The sequence below is a fragment of the Triticum aestivum genome, chromosome 7A, assembly GCF_018294505.1.
Source record: "Triticum aestivum cultivar Chinese Spring chromosome 7A, IWGSC CS RefSeq v2.1, whole genome shotgun sequence".
In the NCBI taxonomy this organism is placed as follows: domain Eukaryota; kingdom Viridiplantae; phylum Streptophyta; class Magnoliopsida; order Poales; family Poaceae; genus Triticum; species Triticum aestivum.
The window spans coordinates 465,461,661-465,479,099 of NC_057812.1; positions in this window are offsets into that span (position 1 = coordinate 465,461,661).

Here is a 17,439-nt window from a genome sequence, read left to right on the forward strand (position 1 = left end):
CCCACCACTAATTAGACTGATTTAAACAAATTGATAAAACACATGTGGCCTTGACATGCAGGACCCGCACACACTATTCAATGTGTTGACCAGTCTTCGTTGACTGGGTCAACTGGGCCATCCGACCCCACCTGTCAGCCCTTGGTGCACCGCTGGGTGCACTGCACCGGGTGCACCCAGCCCTTTTTCGAATTAGTTAATAAAATCAATTTTAGAATGTGTTCAAAACTTTGAAAAATCATAGAAATTAAACCGTAGCTTCGATGGAAAAACTTTGTACGTGAAAGTTGCTTAGAACGACAAGACGAATCCGGATACGCAACCCATTCGTCCGCCACACATCCCTAGCATAGTGAACACCCAACTTTCCCCCTCCGGTTCATCTATCCGAAAACGCGAAACACCGAGGATACTTTCCCGGATGTTTCCCCTCTTCGCTGGTATCACCTACTACCGCGTTAGGGCACACCTAGCACCGCGTATCGCCATGTTATGCTTTGTGATGCCTTGATTGCTTTGTTATTTATTGTGTTTCCCCTCCATTACTTCTTTCCGGTAGACACCGAGACTACCGGCGACCCCCATCTCAACTACGGTGTTGACAACCCTTCCTTCTTGCCAGAGCAACTAGGCAAGCCCCCCCCCCTTGATCACAAGATATCGCCTATTCTTCTCTCTATAGCTTACATTAGAGTAGTGTAGCATGTTACTGCTTTCCGTTAATCCTATTTTGATACATAGTGTAACACCCACGATGCGGCTATATCTCCCACGTGTCGGAGCACGACTTAGAGGCATAGACGCATAGTAGGCATGTCGCAAGAGGGGTAATCTTTACCCATCCCATGTACTGAATAAGAAAGAGATAAAGAGTTGGCTTAGAATCGCCACTTCACACAATACATAAATATAGCATTACATCACCCAGAATACAATCAAAGTCTGACTACAGAACCAAAATAAAGACAACCCCAAATGCATAGATCCCCGATCGCCCCAACTGGGCTCCACTATTGATCGTTTGGAAAGGAAACATAGTAACGTCCTGAATCCTCATCTAACTCCCACTTGAGTTCGGTCGCATCCCCTGTACTGGTATCGTCGGCACGTGCATCTGGTTTTGGAAGTAAACTGTGAGTCATGGGGACTCAACAATCTCACACCCTCACGATCAAGACTATTTAAGTTTATGGGTAGGGAAAGGTAGTGAGGTGGAGCTACAGCAAGCACTAGCATATATGGTGGCTAACTTATGCAAATGAGAGCGAGAAGAGAAGCAAGGCACGGTCGAGAAACTATAATGATCAAGAAGTGATCCTGAAACTACTTACGTTCAAGCATAACACGAGACCGTGTTCTCTTCCCAGACTCCGCCGAAAAGAGACCATCACGGCTACACATGCGGTTAATTCATTTTAATTAAGTTAAGTGTCAGGTTTTCTACAACCGGATATTAACAAATTCCCATTTACCCATAACCGCGGGCATGGCTTTCGAAAGTTCAAAACCCTGCAGGGGTGTCCCAACTTATACCATCACAAGCTCTCACGGTCAACGAAGGATATTCCTTCTCCCTGGATGACCCGATCAGACTCGGAATCCCGGTTACAAGACATTTCGACAATGGTAAAACAAGACCAACAAAGCCGCCCGATGTGCCGACAAATCCCGATAGGAGTCGCACGTATCTCGTTCTCAGGGCACACCGGATGAGACATCCTACGAGTAAAACCAACCATCAAGTTGCCCAGAGGTGGCCCTGCAGTCTACTCGTTTCGGACCAACACTCAGAGGAGCACTGGCCCGGGGGGGGGGGGGGGGTTAAAATAAAGATGACCCTCGGGCTCGCGAAAACCCAAGGGAAGGTTATAGGTTGTTAGGAAAATGTAAAACCAAGGTTGGGCCTTGCTGGAGGAGTTCTATTCAAGGCGAACTGTCAAGGGGTTCCCATTATAACCCAACCGCGTAAGGAACGCAAAATCAAGGAACATAACACCGGTATGGCGGAAACTAGGGCGGCAAGAGTTGAACAAAACACCAGGCATATGGCCAAGCCTTCCACCCTTTACCAAGTATATAGGTGCATTAAAGTAAATAAGATATAATAATGATATCCCAACAATAATCATGTTCCAACAAGGAACAAACTCCAATCTTCACCTGCAACTAGCAACGCTATAAGAGGGACTGAGCAAAGCGGTAACATAGCCAAACAACGGTTTGCTAGGACAAGGTGGGTTAGAGGCTTGACATGGCAATATGGGAGGCATGATAAAGTATGTGGTAGGTATCGCGGCATAGCAAAAGAGCGAGCAACTAGCAAGCAAAGATAGAAGTGATTTCGAGGGTATGGTCATCTTGCCTGCAAAGTTCTCCGAGTTGACGTATGCTTGATCCTCGTAAGCATACTCAATGGGTTCCTCGATCACGTACTCGTCTCCTGGCTCTACCTAGGCAAGAACACAAGAAAAGGAGACCACAATCAACCACAGTGCAATGCGCAAGCAACATGATGCAAAACATGGCATGATATTGCGGGATGTGATATGCAATGCGTATGCGTTCTCCGGAAGGAAAAGATTGAACAAGGCCTAAACTTGGAAAACCAAGAGTGTCGCTGGAAAGATGAGTTGATTTCGGTCGAAATCGATATAAATATCACCGGAATCGGATGCACGGTTTGCAAATGGCAAGCAAAACAAGAATGGCACAATTCTGCGATTAACAACACGATGCCAACTAGAGTGCAACAAGAAACTAAGCTACTGCACTCCAACATAGCAACAAAGCACATAGCAGTGATCTTCTCAAGATGCTTGACAAAATATGAACACCGAGCTACGGCCAAATCGCACATCAGCAGGCTCAAACAAGCATGGCAAAAGTGCAAAAGATAACGGCATCTCAGACTTAGTGAAAATAACATGCCAGGAATTAACATCAGGAAGCAATGTTTAGAGCAGGATAAAAACATGCTACAGGATCAGATCATAGCAATACAAGGCATGGCATGAATCTACTCAAAGCATATAACAAATGTTCCTTACTGACCATAAGCCAAAAGGGCACAGAAAATATGATGGCACCCATGTAAATATAGCAAGTTTCGTTAACAGATTCAGACTTAGCAGAAAACTGGACATGACATAAACAGAATTACAAAGGCATTTTTGCGAGCTCGATGCACTCAACACAAGGCATTGCATGACAAACTAAGCATACTACCAGCAAGAAGACATGATCAAGAAGCTAAACATGGCAAGATCAATCTCATAGCATGCGTGGATCAAGTACAACAGCCTTGGTAAAATTGATTAACACGTAAACAATCTGCCAGGAACATTTTATAGCAAAAGTAGAGCAAGATTGAGTCATGCTAGGGGACTCCATAAATGCAAACAAGGACATGGATGGATAGAGCATAACCATATGCCCAAATCATCCTTACTGAACATACTCAAAAGAGGCATGTATCTCTTTGTAGCCACATGAATACATCGCATACAAATAAACAGCAGGGAAATGACTTAGTGAAATTCTAAGTCCCTGAAATCAGCAACATCACGAGAGCTACTTTGCATGCTTGTGCTAGTCACAACATTGATCACAAAAACACATGGCATACACCCTTGTAAAGATTGCATGGCATATCCCAAAAACACATGTATGGCTCAAGTTCATATGCAGCACACAATAAATGTGGCAAAAATGACAAAGGCTCAAGATCTGCTAAGAATCAGGAACTAACATTTTATAGCACTCTTACAATAGTCATATGGACATCAAGATGGACTCAAACAAGCATGGTGAAATGGAACAAAATGAAGAGTACATCCAGATGAACAATTTGATATATGGCACGCTCAAAACGGAGCTACGATTGCGGATATATGGCATGATGAAAAGTGCTTCAGGATGCAAAAATAAAAGACTTAGTGTCGGTGTCAAAACCGGCGGATCTCGGGTAGGGGGTCCCGAACTGTGCGTCTAGGCCGGATGGTAACAGGAGGCAAGGAACACGATGTTTTACCCAGGTTCGGGCCCTCTTGATGGAGGTAAAACCCTACGTCCTGCTTGATTAATATTGATGATATGGGTAGTACAAGAGTAGATCTACCACGAGATCAAGGAGGCTAAACCCTAGAAGCTAGCCTATGGTATGATTGTTGTATATGAAGTTGTCCTACGGACTAAAACCCTCTGGTTTATATAGACATCGGAGAGGGTTAGGGTTACACAAAGTCGGTTACAATGGTAGGAGATCTTGAATATCCGCATCGCCAAGCTTGCCTTCCACGCCAAGGAAAGTCCCATCTGGACACGGGACGAAGTCTTCAATCTTGTATCTTCATAGTCCTGGAGTCCGGCCGAAGGTATAGTCCGGCTATCCGGACACCCCCTAATCCAGGACTCCCTCAGTAGCCCCTGAACCAGGCTTCATTGACGACGAGTCTGGCGTGTAGATTGTCTTCGGCATTGCAAGGCGGTTTCCTCCTCCAAATTCTTCATAAAAGTTTGTAAACACCAAGAGTAGTGTCCGGCTCTGCAAAATAAGTTTCCATGTATTGCCACAGAGAGAATAATATTAACACAAATCTAATCTGCTGACGTATTCCGCAGCGTGACATCACACTACGACCAAGCCTTTATTCGAATCGTTTTCACTTTTCCACCTCAGCATGTTTTGCGAGGCGGTTTCCTTAGCACGTCTTGTCAAAGCAGAGATCGTGTCCCCCATTTACGGGATTCTCATCAATACGGACGTGGGTAACCCAACCGCGCCATTTATCACGGCGCTTGGGAGGCAAGCGAATTTTCCTAGGCTGGTAGGGACACATAGTTGCATCCGCCCATATAAGGGGATAAGGATCCACCTTTTTACCTACGCCTTCTTCCTCCTTTGCCTATCCATCATCTGCGCACCCGAGCTCCAGCGCCCAAGCCCGCACTTCCTACCTCAACCTTATCCAACAATGTCCGGAGCGGGAGGCAAGTGGATGGTCTCCTCCGTCACGGAGGGCCATGTCAAAAAGCTAAGGAAGGCCGGATACCTGTCCAAAGATATCGCGCACCGGCTTCCTGAGGAGGGGAAGCTTCTCCCCACCCCAAGGCCCCATGAGAGGGTAGTATTTCTTCCCCAATTCCTCCGCGGACTGGGTTTTCCTCTCCACCCATTTGTCCGCGGGCTTATGTTCTACTATGGCCTAGATTTCCATGATCTGGCCTCGAACTTCATCCTCAATATCTCGGCGTTTATCGTCGTGTGCGAGGCTTTCCTCTCCATCCGTCCCCATTTCGGCCTCTGGCTCAAGACCTTCAACGTCAAGCCAAAGGTGGTGCGCGGCCACCAGGTGGAGTGCGGAGGTGCCATGGCGGGCAAAATAGCCAACGTCCTATGGCTCGAGGGCTCCTTTGTGGAGACCTTGAAGGGGTGGCAGTCAAGGTGGTTTTACATCACCGAGCCACGCGATCCGAAGCGGATCGCAGCCCCTGAATTCCGATCCGGACCCCCTACGTGGCTCACGTCCTAGAAGGAGACGGGCTTGTCATGGGGCGACGAAGAAGAGGTGACCGGACTTCAAAAATGCATCCAGTCCCTGGTGAACAAGCATCTCAAGCTTGTCAATGTAGTCCAGGTCATGCTCGTCCGCCGGATCCTTCTGTGTCAAGAACGGGACTTCAATTTGTGGGAGTTCAACCTAGCGCAGCACCGAACTCTGAGCAGGCTCTTCGACACGACGTACGAAGATGTCTGGAGGGGGCTAACCAAAGGCGCCGAGGCTCCCACATCCGCCTCCGAAGACCGCGGATTCAGCTCACAGCGTCCTGCTCGCGAGGTAAAATATTTTCATCTTTTACAAGATGTTAAGTTTTCTTCATAGTTTGACTCTATGCGGGATCTAAACTCCCTCACCTTTGACAGGATTGGCGGGCGAAGTCCGGACTGATTAACTGTCCGGCTCCCTTGCCCGAAGACCCAGCCCCTGCTCTCCTAGTGAAGCTGCTGGTTCCGGCACCTTATGTGGTGCCGGAGAAGAAGGCCAAGAAGAAGAAGGCCACGGGGACTCGAAAGAGTTCCCGGCATATGGTGGTGTCGGACTCGTCGTCCGACGAGTCCGAGACGCACTCCTCCCATGAAGACGAGGAGGAGGAAGAAGAGACCTCTCCCCCTCCAGCGGGGGGAGGAAAGAAGAGGAAGGCCGCCCCAGTAGGGGAGGCCTAAGGGTCCAAGAAGAGGAAAACCCCTCCGCCGGACTACGCCCCCGACGCCGACGAGGACGAAGAGGAGTGGCCGGACAGGGCCAAGCATCCGGCGAAATCGTAAGTGTTCGGATACCAGAGTAACTCATGATATTCCTTTTGTTGCGCAACTTTCCCTAATGTAAAATATAATCATGCAGCCCGCCCAAGGACGGGCTCGACGAGTCATCGAGCGGCTCCCTGGATTCATCGGACGTGAATTCAGTTCCGCCCGCTGCCTCCCCCTGTGCTGCGGATGACGCCGAAGTGGCGTCGCTACAAGCTCCAGGGCAAGAGGAGGTGGTCCAGGAGGAACCGCGAGGCGACCTCCCGGACTCCAGGAGTAAAGGGGACCAGGCCCCCCAGGGCTCCAAGTCCGGCTTTAAGCCGGACACCGCGCCGGAATCATCAACGGTTCCGGACCGTGGCAGGCGAACTCCTGCCAAGAGGAGCAAGCCTATTGAGCCGGCGTCCTCCGTCCAACCGGAGGTGCCGGACAATCTGCTGGAGGTGCTTAAGGGCGCCTCCATCAACGAGGAGCACCGTACCATCATGAGTACGGTGGTCCAGAAGGTTCGGTCCGCCAAAAGCGGACTGACTGAAGCTTGTGGTAGCCTTCTAACAGGCTTCGAGGTAAGTAAAAAATATGTAAAAATATTACCGCATAGACAGTAGTCCCTGATGCTCTGTTTGGCGTTCGGAAAGAAAAGCCGAATAGAGGATCTATTAAATATCGCAGGAGTCTAACTAAAAAGGAGTCAATATACGTATGCAGGCTTCGCTGCTGGCCACCGCCACACTGACTACGGAGGTGGGTGCCCTGAAGCAGGGCCTCGAGCGGACCGAGCAAGAGCTCGGCCTTGCCAAACGGCAGCTCGAGGAGAAAGAAGGTAAGAGATACCTTATAGAAAAATGCCTATAAGAAGACGCAATTGCAAAAAATGACAGGAGTACACTGCTTATTGTAGGGGCCGCAACTGAGGTGGCGACCCTCAAGCAGGCGCTGTCCGAGGCCGAGAAGAAAACGGCCACGGAGCGCACCGAGCGGGAGAAATTTGAGGCGCAGGTCGGCGAGGTGCAGCAAGAGCTTCAGGCTCTCATGAAAAAACATGAGAGTTTGGAGCTCGACTCAAAGACGCGAGCGTCCGAGCTTGCTGCGGCCCTTAAAACTACCCAATCTGCCAAGGCCGAAGCCCAGAAGGCCCTCCAGGAATTGGAAGCGGTGAAAAAGATAGCGGCGGGTAAGGCATTCTCTTTGCAAAGCAGACATATAAAAGTAAAGTACTTGTTACTTACCCGAATCCGGAGCTCTCCGGGGGCATTCGCAGATCTTCCCCATAGCCTATCTGATGCCGCCGCATTCTATCGAGCCGAGGAAGGCAGCTCGACGAAGAAGGTGTTCTGGTCTCAGTACGCTGAGGCCGGACACCCTGTGCCCTTGAGCGACCAGCTGAAGCAGCTGGTCGAGCTCCACAAGGCGGCCGAACAAGCCTTGAAGGGCTTCATAGTTCGGCTGTGGCCTGGAGAGGCCCTGCCTGGGAGCTACTTCGGACTGGTGCGACGGCTGCTAGAGGCTTGTCCAAGGCTCGAGGTCATCAAGCGCTCCGTCTGCATCGAAGGTACCCGTAGGGCCCTTGCCCGTGCAAAGGTGCACTGGGGTAAGCTGGATGGTGAGAAGCTTGTGAGGGACGGGCCGCCGCCGAGGAAGGAGCATCGTAAGCCCGAGAACTATTACAAGGATGTTCTGGCTGGTGCCCGCCTTATGGCGGATGAATGTACCAAGGATGTAATTTTTGAATGAACTCGCTCGTGTTATCCTGTGCGCTGAAAACTTGTTCATATGCGCTAAGCAATGCTTGTTGAATTTAAAATATTAATTTCTGTGCGGCCGTTTATCGAAAAATTGAGAGATGGCCAGTCGTCGGCTTCTGCCCCCATGCCACTAGGGCTGGGGTGTTGGGGATAAACCTGAGCGCTCTTTTTCCCATGATTGGGTCCGTCGAGGGAGGCGCTCAGCACAATGAACAAGGCAATCAGACTATAATGCTTGAACACTCTCACTTAGCCATAAAACTCTATAATTTTAAATTTCGGCGAAGCCCCTAGTATTCGGAAGACTGAGTTCGGGGCGCTATCCACGCCTTGGCCGGACAAAGCCGGTTCCTCGCTCGAAGCGGCATAAGTCTTTAAGGACTCGAAAAACCTCTCGAACAACGACCGGTCTCTCGCCACATCATGACAGTCAGTTTTAGCTTTCTCTACTGAGGTGCTCAGCCCAGCTCAACTGGGGCACAATCGCAGTAGTTCTCCTAGTGCTACCTTAGCCGATATAGCGGAACGTAAGGCACCAAAACATAGGAGCCGGGCAAACCCAACTATTGACCCAAATCATGATTCGGAGCCGATGCATATAGTGCTATAAGTTCGGGGTGCCGCACTTGTGAAAGTGTACGGACTTCTCACGCCATATTGATGGGTACTGAAGCCCCTGGCGTATTTTTGCCGTACCACAGTGTACGGATGCAACATGTTATTAATAAACATATATATAAAAAAGAGGATAATGCAAAAAATAGACAAAAAGCTATGCATTGTTTATAGAAAGGCTGCTATGAAAGCGGAACGATACAAATAGTGCGACAAGCAAAAGAAATTGGACTATTTAACATGTCCTGGCCAGGGGTAGGCCGCGGAATTGTATTAAAAACAGGTATACTGCTCGCAATAGAGACCACCTGGGAGTTCCATAATGCGGCGTGGCTTGTCTGCTTTCCTGGATCTTGCATCGTTTGTGCGGCAGTTGAATTGCCGAATGGGTCATCCGAAGTATGGAGTCCTGAGAGTAAGAGAAAAAAAGGAATCCGGAAGCCCCTGGTGCGGTTTAAGCCATATTTCGGGCGTGCCGTGATAGTGCCCCTTCCCCTGTGCCCATGGTATTTTAAGAGCGTAGTTATGTACGCGAAGCACTGGTTTCGCTATATCGCGAGGGCTAGGGTTGGGGCCGCATTGCTATGCTAGCTTAGAACGTGCCAGGCGGTCTTATGGTTGGGTACTCTGGGCGCGCTTGACAGTGTCCGGCTTTTTGAAGGCCGAACTGGAGAACTGCCTAGAGAGGCTGCTTTGTACTTCTGCTGCGAGCGCTGCCGTGTGCTCCTCCGTTCCGAGGGAGCGTTCAATGTTCCCATTTACCGTGATTACTCCTCTAGGGCCTGGCATCTTGAGCTTGAGGTATGCATAGTGCGGTACCGCGTTGGATTTTGTGAATGCGGTTCGCCCGAGCAGTGCGTGATAGCCACTACGGAATGGGACTATGTCGAAGATTAACTCCTCGCTTCGGAAGTTATCCGGAGATCCGAAGACCACTTCCAGTGTGACTAAGCCTGTACAGTTGGCTTCTACACCTGGTATGACGCCTTTAAAGGTCGTTTTGGTTGCCTTGATCCTCGAGGGATCTATGCCCATTTTTCACACTGTATCCTGGTAAAGCAGGTTCAGGCTGTTGCCGCCGTCCATGAGGACTCTTGTGAGATGAAATCCATCAATGATTGGCTCTAGAACCAATGCGGCGAAGCCGCCGTGACGGATACTAGTGGGGTGGTCCCTTCGATCCAAGGTGATCGGGCAGGAGGACCATGGGTTGAACTTTGGGGCGACTGGCTCCATCGCATATACGTCCCGTAACGCATGCTTCCGCTCCCTCTTGGGGATGTGGGTTGCGTATATCATGTTCACCGTCCACACTTGCGGGGGAAATCCCTTCTGTCCACTGTTGTTCGGCGGCCTGGGCTCCTCCTTGTTGTCACTATGCAGCCCCTTGTCTTTGTTTTCGGCTCTCAACTTGCCTGCCTGCTTGAACACCCAACAATCCCTATTGGTGTGATTGGCTGGCTTTTCGGGGGTGCCATGTATCTGGCACAAGCGGTCGAGTATTCGGTCCAAACTGGACGGGCCCTGAGTATTTCTTTTGAATGGTTTTTTCCGTTGACCGGATTTGTAGCCTCGGAATCCGGCATTAACTGCCGTATCCTCGTTGCTATCGCTGTTAATGCGGCACTTTTGTTTGTTCCGACGCAACCTATCGCTTTTGTCCTTGGTATTTGAATTACCAGGGTTCTTGGTTAAATTGTTGCTGCGAGCTAGCCAGCTGTCTTCTCCCGCGCAAAAGCGGGTCATGAGTGTCGTGAGAGCTGCCATAGATTTCGGCTTTTCCTGTCCCAGGTGCCGGGCAAGCCACTCGTCACCGATATTATGCTTGAAGGCCGCTAAGGCCTCTGCGTCCGGACAGTCGACTATCTGGTTTTTCTTTGTTAGGAACCGTGTCCAGAATTGCCTGGCCGATTCCTCCAGCGGCTGAATTATGTGGCTTAGGTCATCGGCGTCCGGTGGTCGCACATAAGTGCCCTGGAAGTTATCAAGGAATGCGGCTTCCAGGTCCTCCCAAGAACCGATTGAGTCTGCTGGCAAGCTGTTAAGCCAATGCCGGGCCGGACCCTTAAGTTTGAGTGGGAGGTATTTGATGGCGTGTAGATCATCACCGCGGGACATGTGGATATGAAGGAGATAATCCTCGATCCATACCGCAGGATCTGTTGTGCCATCGTACGATTCGATGTTTACGGGCCTGAAGCCCTTAGGGATTTTATGATCCATTACTTCATCTGTGAAGCATAGTGGGTGTGCGGTGCCTCTGTATTGGGCTATATCACGATGCAGCTCGAAGGAGCTTTGTCTTTTGAGTTCGGCCCGGCCGGATTTATTGCATCCGGAGTGATGATCACTGTCACGTGCCATGGGGCGCCTGCGCGATCCGTAGATCGATCTTGTTCGCCTTGCCTTGTCCTCCAGTATGTCGCGCAGGTCGGGCGCATTTTCCCGTGCCTTAGTATGCTTGACACGGCGTCGGGGCATGGCTTGAGTGGAGGGCCAAGAGGCCTCTCTGTCGCGGCCACGAGGTGGCTGGTCGGCCATGTCATGCGCTGGTGATGTAGGTGCTTCCTCCTCTAGTCGGGGTAGCAGCCTGCGCTCTGGGTAACTCTTGGAGGGGCGTTCTAGTTCATACTCTTCGGCCGCAAGGACTTCAGTCCTTCTATCAGCTAGCAAATCCTGATCAGCTCTAAGCTGTTGCTGCTTTTTCTTGAGGCTGCTTGCCGTGGCCATAAGCCTGCATTTAAAACGCTCTTGTTCGGCGAGATCCTCTGGCACGACGAACTTGTCGTTGTCGAGGCTTGCTTCGTCTTCGAAGGGAGGCGTATAATTATCGTCCTCAACCTCTTGGTCCGCCGCCCTCTCGTGAGGGCTGGCTTCTCAGTCCTCCCATGCTGAATCTTGCTGGAGGGGGTGTTCTTCGGTTCTATCCAGAGTAGTATTATCTCCCGTGCCGGAATCACCGTTTTTTGCTTTGGCGGGATTTAGAGCAGCGCCACTGACACCGGCGCTTGGGCTGTTTCTTAGAGGTATCGTCCCCTGCTGTTCCATCGCCATCTCCATCATTTGGAGTGTCCACCATATATATGTCATATCATGAGGTGGCCTTCCAGCGCCCTACAGGTGCTGGTTCTGTTCGTCTCCTGCATCGTCGTCCATGCCGTCGATGTCTTCGGAGTCGAAGTCAAGCATGTCGGTTAAGTCGTCGACAGTGGCTATGAAGTGGGTGGTGGGTGGGTTTTGAATTTCTTCATCATCTGAATGCCATCCTTGCTGACCGTAGTCCGGCCAGGGCTCTCCTGATAAAGAGAGAGACTTTAGCGAATTCAGGATGTCGTCGAAGGGCGAGTGCTGAAAGATGTCTGCAGCGGTGAACTCCATTATCGGTGCCCAATTGGATTCGATCGGCAGGGGCGCGGGGGGCTCGGAGTTCGGAAAGGAATCCGGCTCCTCGGAGTCACGGGCCATGTGGAGTGCGGGGCTGGAGTTCGGCTCGATCGCCTCTGAGATCGCAGCCCCTGAGGCAGCGTCCAACCGCTGATCCTCGATTGGCGTAGTAGGCTCCGAATCAATGGTCGGAACCGATGCGTGTGCGGCCTCCAAGGCACTGTTCGGCGGCAGAGCTATATCATGCCCATCGAGACAGTGCGGCGCGCTTGGCTGTGGCTCGAATCCGTCGAAGATCAAATCCCCGCGGATGTCAGCCATGTAGTTTAGACTTCCAAACCTGACCTGATGGCCAGGGGCGTAGCTTTCGATCTGCTCAAGGTGGCCAAGCGAATTGGCTCGCAGTGCGAAGCCGTCGAAGACGAAGATCTGTCCGGGGAGAAAAGTCTCACCCTAGACTGCATCGTTGTTGATGATCGAAGGAGCCATCGGGCCTAAAAGCGATGACACAGAGGAACTCTCAATGAAAGCACCAATGTCGGTGTCAAAAGCGGCGGATCTCGGGTAGGGGGTCCCGAACTGTGCGTCTAGGCCGAATGGTAACAGGAGGCAAGGAACACGATGTTTTACCCAGGTTCGGGCCCTCTTGGTGGAGGTAAAACCCTACGTCCTGCTTGATTAATATTGATGATATGGGTAGTACAAGAGTAGATCTACCACGAGATCAAGGAGGCTAAACCCTAGAAGCTAGACTATGGTATGATTGTTGTATATGAAGTTGTTCTACGGACTAAAACCCTCCGGTTTATATAGACACCTGAGAGGGTTAGGGTTACACAAAGTCGGTTACAATGGTAGGAGATCTTGAATATCCGCATCGCCAAGCTTGCCTTCCACGCCAAGGAAAGTCCCATCCGGACACGGGACGAAGTCTTCAATCTTGTATTTTCATAGTCCTGGAGTCCGGCCGAAGGTATAGTCCGGCTATCCGAACACCCCCTAATCCAGGACTCCCTCACTTAGGATAATCGAAGTCAACCCTAGGGTTTCTTTGGATCCAGATCCGGGCGCACGGAAGCCGAGGAGCGTGCGAGCTTCGCCGGAGAGGTTCACCAGAGCTGCGGGAGGAGGTGGCCGGAGTGGGACTTGCCGGATCCGGGGTCGAGGAGGAAGGGCCGGAGCTCGGCGGCGGCCGGAGGCAAGGTGCGGGCGAGGCGGCGCTGGGCGAGGGCCGGCGGCGAGACGCAGCGCGGCAACCGGAGCAGCAATGGCGGTCGGCGGCGCGAGGCCGCGGGGAGGCACGGGCGCGCGGGCGGCGCTAGGGCGCGTGGCGCTCGGGACCGATTCGGCCCAGGGCGGGCTCCCCGTGGGCCGAGCGGGCCGCGGCGGCGGCGGGTGGTGGCGGACACGTGTCGTCGCCTCACTGGCGCGGGACGTTCGGTGGGGGTGGACATGTCCGGCGGCGGAGAGGGATTAGGTTAGGGTTTGTGGACCCGAAATTTTGGGGAGATGCACATATTTATAGGTAGAGGGAGCTAGGAGAGTCCAAATGAGGTGCGGTTTTCGGCCACGCGATCGTTATCGAATGGCCGAGAGGATGGAGGGGCTTGGATGGGTTTTGGGCCACTTTGGAGGGGTGTTGGGCTGCAACACACACGAGGCCTTTACGGTTCCTCGGTTAACCGTTGGAGTATAAAACGAACTCCCAAATGGCACGAAACTTGACAGGCGGTCTACCAGTGGTGAACCAAGGCCGCTTGGAAAATCTCGGTCCAATCCGAGAACGTTGAACACCCACACACGAAAAGAGGCAAAAGGGGGCGCCGGAGGACATAGGAGTGTCGGAATGCAAAACGGACAACGGGGAAAATGCTCGGTTGCATGAGAAGAACACGTATGCAAATGCGATGCACATGATGACATGATATGAGATGCATGACATGGACAAAATGCAAAACAAAGAAAAAACCCAACCACGAGGGAATATCATAACTTATAGCCGGAAATGGCAAGAGTTGGAATACAAATATGGTAAATTACATCCGGGGCGTTACAACACTCCACCACTACGAAAGGATCTCGTCCCGAGATCTAGGACTGAAAAAACTCCAGATATTCGGAACGAAGGTGGTCCTCACGTTCCCAGGTGGCTTCTCGGTTGGAATGATGTGACCACTTCACTTTCAGGAATTTGATAGACTTGTTGTGAGTCTTGCGCTCAGTCTCTTCAAGAATAGCAACGAGATGCTCATGATAAGACAAGTCTTCTTGGAGATCAATCTCTTCGAAGTTGATGGTGCGGTCAGGAGTCTTGAAACACTTGCGAAGCTGAGACACGTGAAACACGTCGTGCACATTTGCAAAGTTGGATGGAAGCTCAAGTTGATAGGCGAGGTCGCCTCTTTTGCCAATGATCTTGAAAGGACCCACGTATATAGGGGCAAGCTTCCCTTTGATACCGAAGCGACGAGTACCTTTCATTGGAGAGACGCGAAGGTAGACATGGTCTCCGATCTCGAAAGCCAAGTCACGATGCTTGCTATCATAGTAGATCTTCTGGCGCGATTGTGCGGCTTTGAGATTTTCACGAATGACTTTGCACATTTCTTCAGCCTCTGTGATCAAGTCATTGCCAAGAAGTTGGCGTTCACCAGTCTCTAACCAGTTAAGAGGAGTACGACACTTTCTGCCATAGAGAATCTCGAATGGGGCCTTGCCTGAACTCGCTTGGAAGCTGTTGTTGTAGGAGAACTCACCATATGGAAGACAATCTTCCCACTTCATGCTGAAAGAAATGACACAAGCCCTGAGCATATCTTCAAGAATTTGATTGAGTCGCTCGACTTGTCCACTAGTTTGAGGATGGAAGGCTGCGCTGAAGCGAATGTTGATGCCCATAGCCTTCTGAAAGGAATCCCAGAACTTAGAAGTAAAGATGCTTCCACGATCTGAAGATATCAATTGCAGAATGTCGTGCAGAGAGACAATCCTGGAGGTATATAGCTCTGCCAACTGAGCTGCTGTGATAGATTCTTTGATAGGAAGAAAATGAGCCACTTTAGTAAGCTTGTTGATGACAACAAAGATAACATCATTGCCACGCTTGGACTTGGGAAATCCAGTCACGAAGTCCATCTCAATATGGTCAAACTTCCATTCTGGAATGGCAAGAGGTTGGAGGAGACCAGCTAGCCATTGGTGTTCTGCTTTTACTCTTCTGCAGACATCACATTCATTCACGAACTGAGCAATCTCTCGCTTCATTCGAGTCCATCAATACGACTGCTTGAGGTCATGGTACATCTTTGTACTTCCAGGATGAATAGATAGAAGGGAATTGTGAGCCTTGTTCATAATGACTTTACGAAGGTCACCCTTAGGAACAACAATGCGATCCTCGAAGAAAAGAGTATCTTTGTCATCAAGGCGATAACACTTGTACTTGGGTTGGCTCTTGGCAATACCGATCTTCACCTTCTTCACCATTGCATCAAGAAGTTGTGCCTCACGAATTTGATCTTCCAAAGTAGGAGAGACTTGGGGGTTGGCAAGAATTCCTTGATGAACAACTTGGAGATTAAGTTTGCGAAGAGCTTCAGAAAGATCCGGTTGGAAGGGCTTGAGAATCAAACTGTTGCATTAAGCCTTCCTGCTCAAAGCGTCATCAATGACATTGGCCTTGCCCGGAGTATATTCAATACTCGGATTATACTCTTGAATCATTTCGACCCAACGAGTCTGCCTGAGGTTGAGGTTGGGTTGAGTGAATATGTACTTGAGACTCTTATGATCAGTGAAGATGTCCACTTTCCTTCCCAACAAGAGAGGTCTCCATGTTAAAAGAGCATGGACAACTGCCGCCAACTCGAGGTCGTGAGTGGGGTAGTTCTTTTCGTTGGGCTTCAACTGGCGAGAGGTATAGGCCACAACTTTCTTCTCTTGCATTAACACAGCACCGAGACCTTGAAGGGAAGCATCACAGAAAACTTCGAATGGTTTGGATTCATCGGGAGGAGTCAGAACTGGAGTTGTGACTAACTTCTCTTTGAGGGTGTTGAAGGCGATGTCACATTCAGGCGTCCAGACATACTTCACATGCTTCTGGAGGAGGTTGTAAAGAGGATTCGCGATCTTAGAGAAATTCTCGACGAATCTTCGACAATAGCTTGCAAGCCCGAGGACATTGCGGAGCTACTTCATATTCTGAGGTGGTTCCCAATTCCCAATTGCAGACACCTTCTTAGGATTAACAACTATGCCCTTGGCGGAGATGATATGCCCAAGGCAGAGAACCTCATCGAGCCAAAACTCGCACTTTGAAAACTTTGCATAGAACTGATGTTCTCCGAGTTTGTCGAGTACCAATCTCAAATGCTTGGCATGATCCTCTTTGTTCTTGGAAAAGACCAAAATATCATCGAGATACACCAAGAAGAAATCATTTGTGTAAGGGTTGAATATGAAGTTCATCATGCGAGAGAATGTTGGAGGAGCATTGACAAGGCCGAAAGACATGACAGTGTATTCATAGGAACCATAGCTTGTTCTGAATGTTGTCTTGGGGATATCTTGTATGCGAATCTGATGATAGCCCATACGAAGGTCAAGCTTGGAGAATACTTGAGCACCCTTGAGTTGTTCAAAAAGCTCATTGATGTTGGGAAGTGGGTACTTGTTCTTTATGGTCTTCTTGTTCAATGGACGGTAGTCAACACAAAGTCGGCCCGTGCCATCCTTCTTCTTGACAAAAAGAACACCACAACCCCAATGAGAAGAACTTGGTCGGATGAGACCCATACACTCTTGTATATCGGGTTGTTTCTTCAGCTCCTTTAACTCTTCTGGTCCAAGCTTGTAAGGACGTTTGCAAACAGGTTCCGTGCCAGGCTCAAGATCGATGACGAATTCAACTGGTCGGTGAGGAGGCATTCCTGGAGGCTCTTCTAGAAAGACGTCTTGATATTCACAAACGACTGGAATCTGAGAGATGGCATTCAACTCTCCCTTCTTGTTGAGAGAAAATAGTCGAATGGTATCATCATGAGCGGCATAGATGATCACATCCTAAGACGAGTGTGTCAATTGAATCTGCCTCGCAGCACAATCAAGATGAGCTTTGTGCTTAGAAAGCCAGTCCATGCCGTGAATTAAATCAATATCCGAGTTACCAAGAACCATAGGAGAAGATAGAAACTTATAGTCGCCAAACTGGACAGAGACATCGGGAGAAACCAAACTAGAAGTCATAAGCTTTCTGGGAGAAACAACTTGCATGACTTTGGACAAAACCTCTGTGTCAACATTGTGCTCTGATGCAAATGGGAATGACATGAAAAATGCGATGCACCAGTATCAAAAAGAACTCTTGCAGGAATATCGTTAACAGGA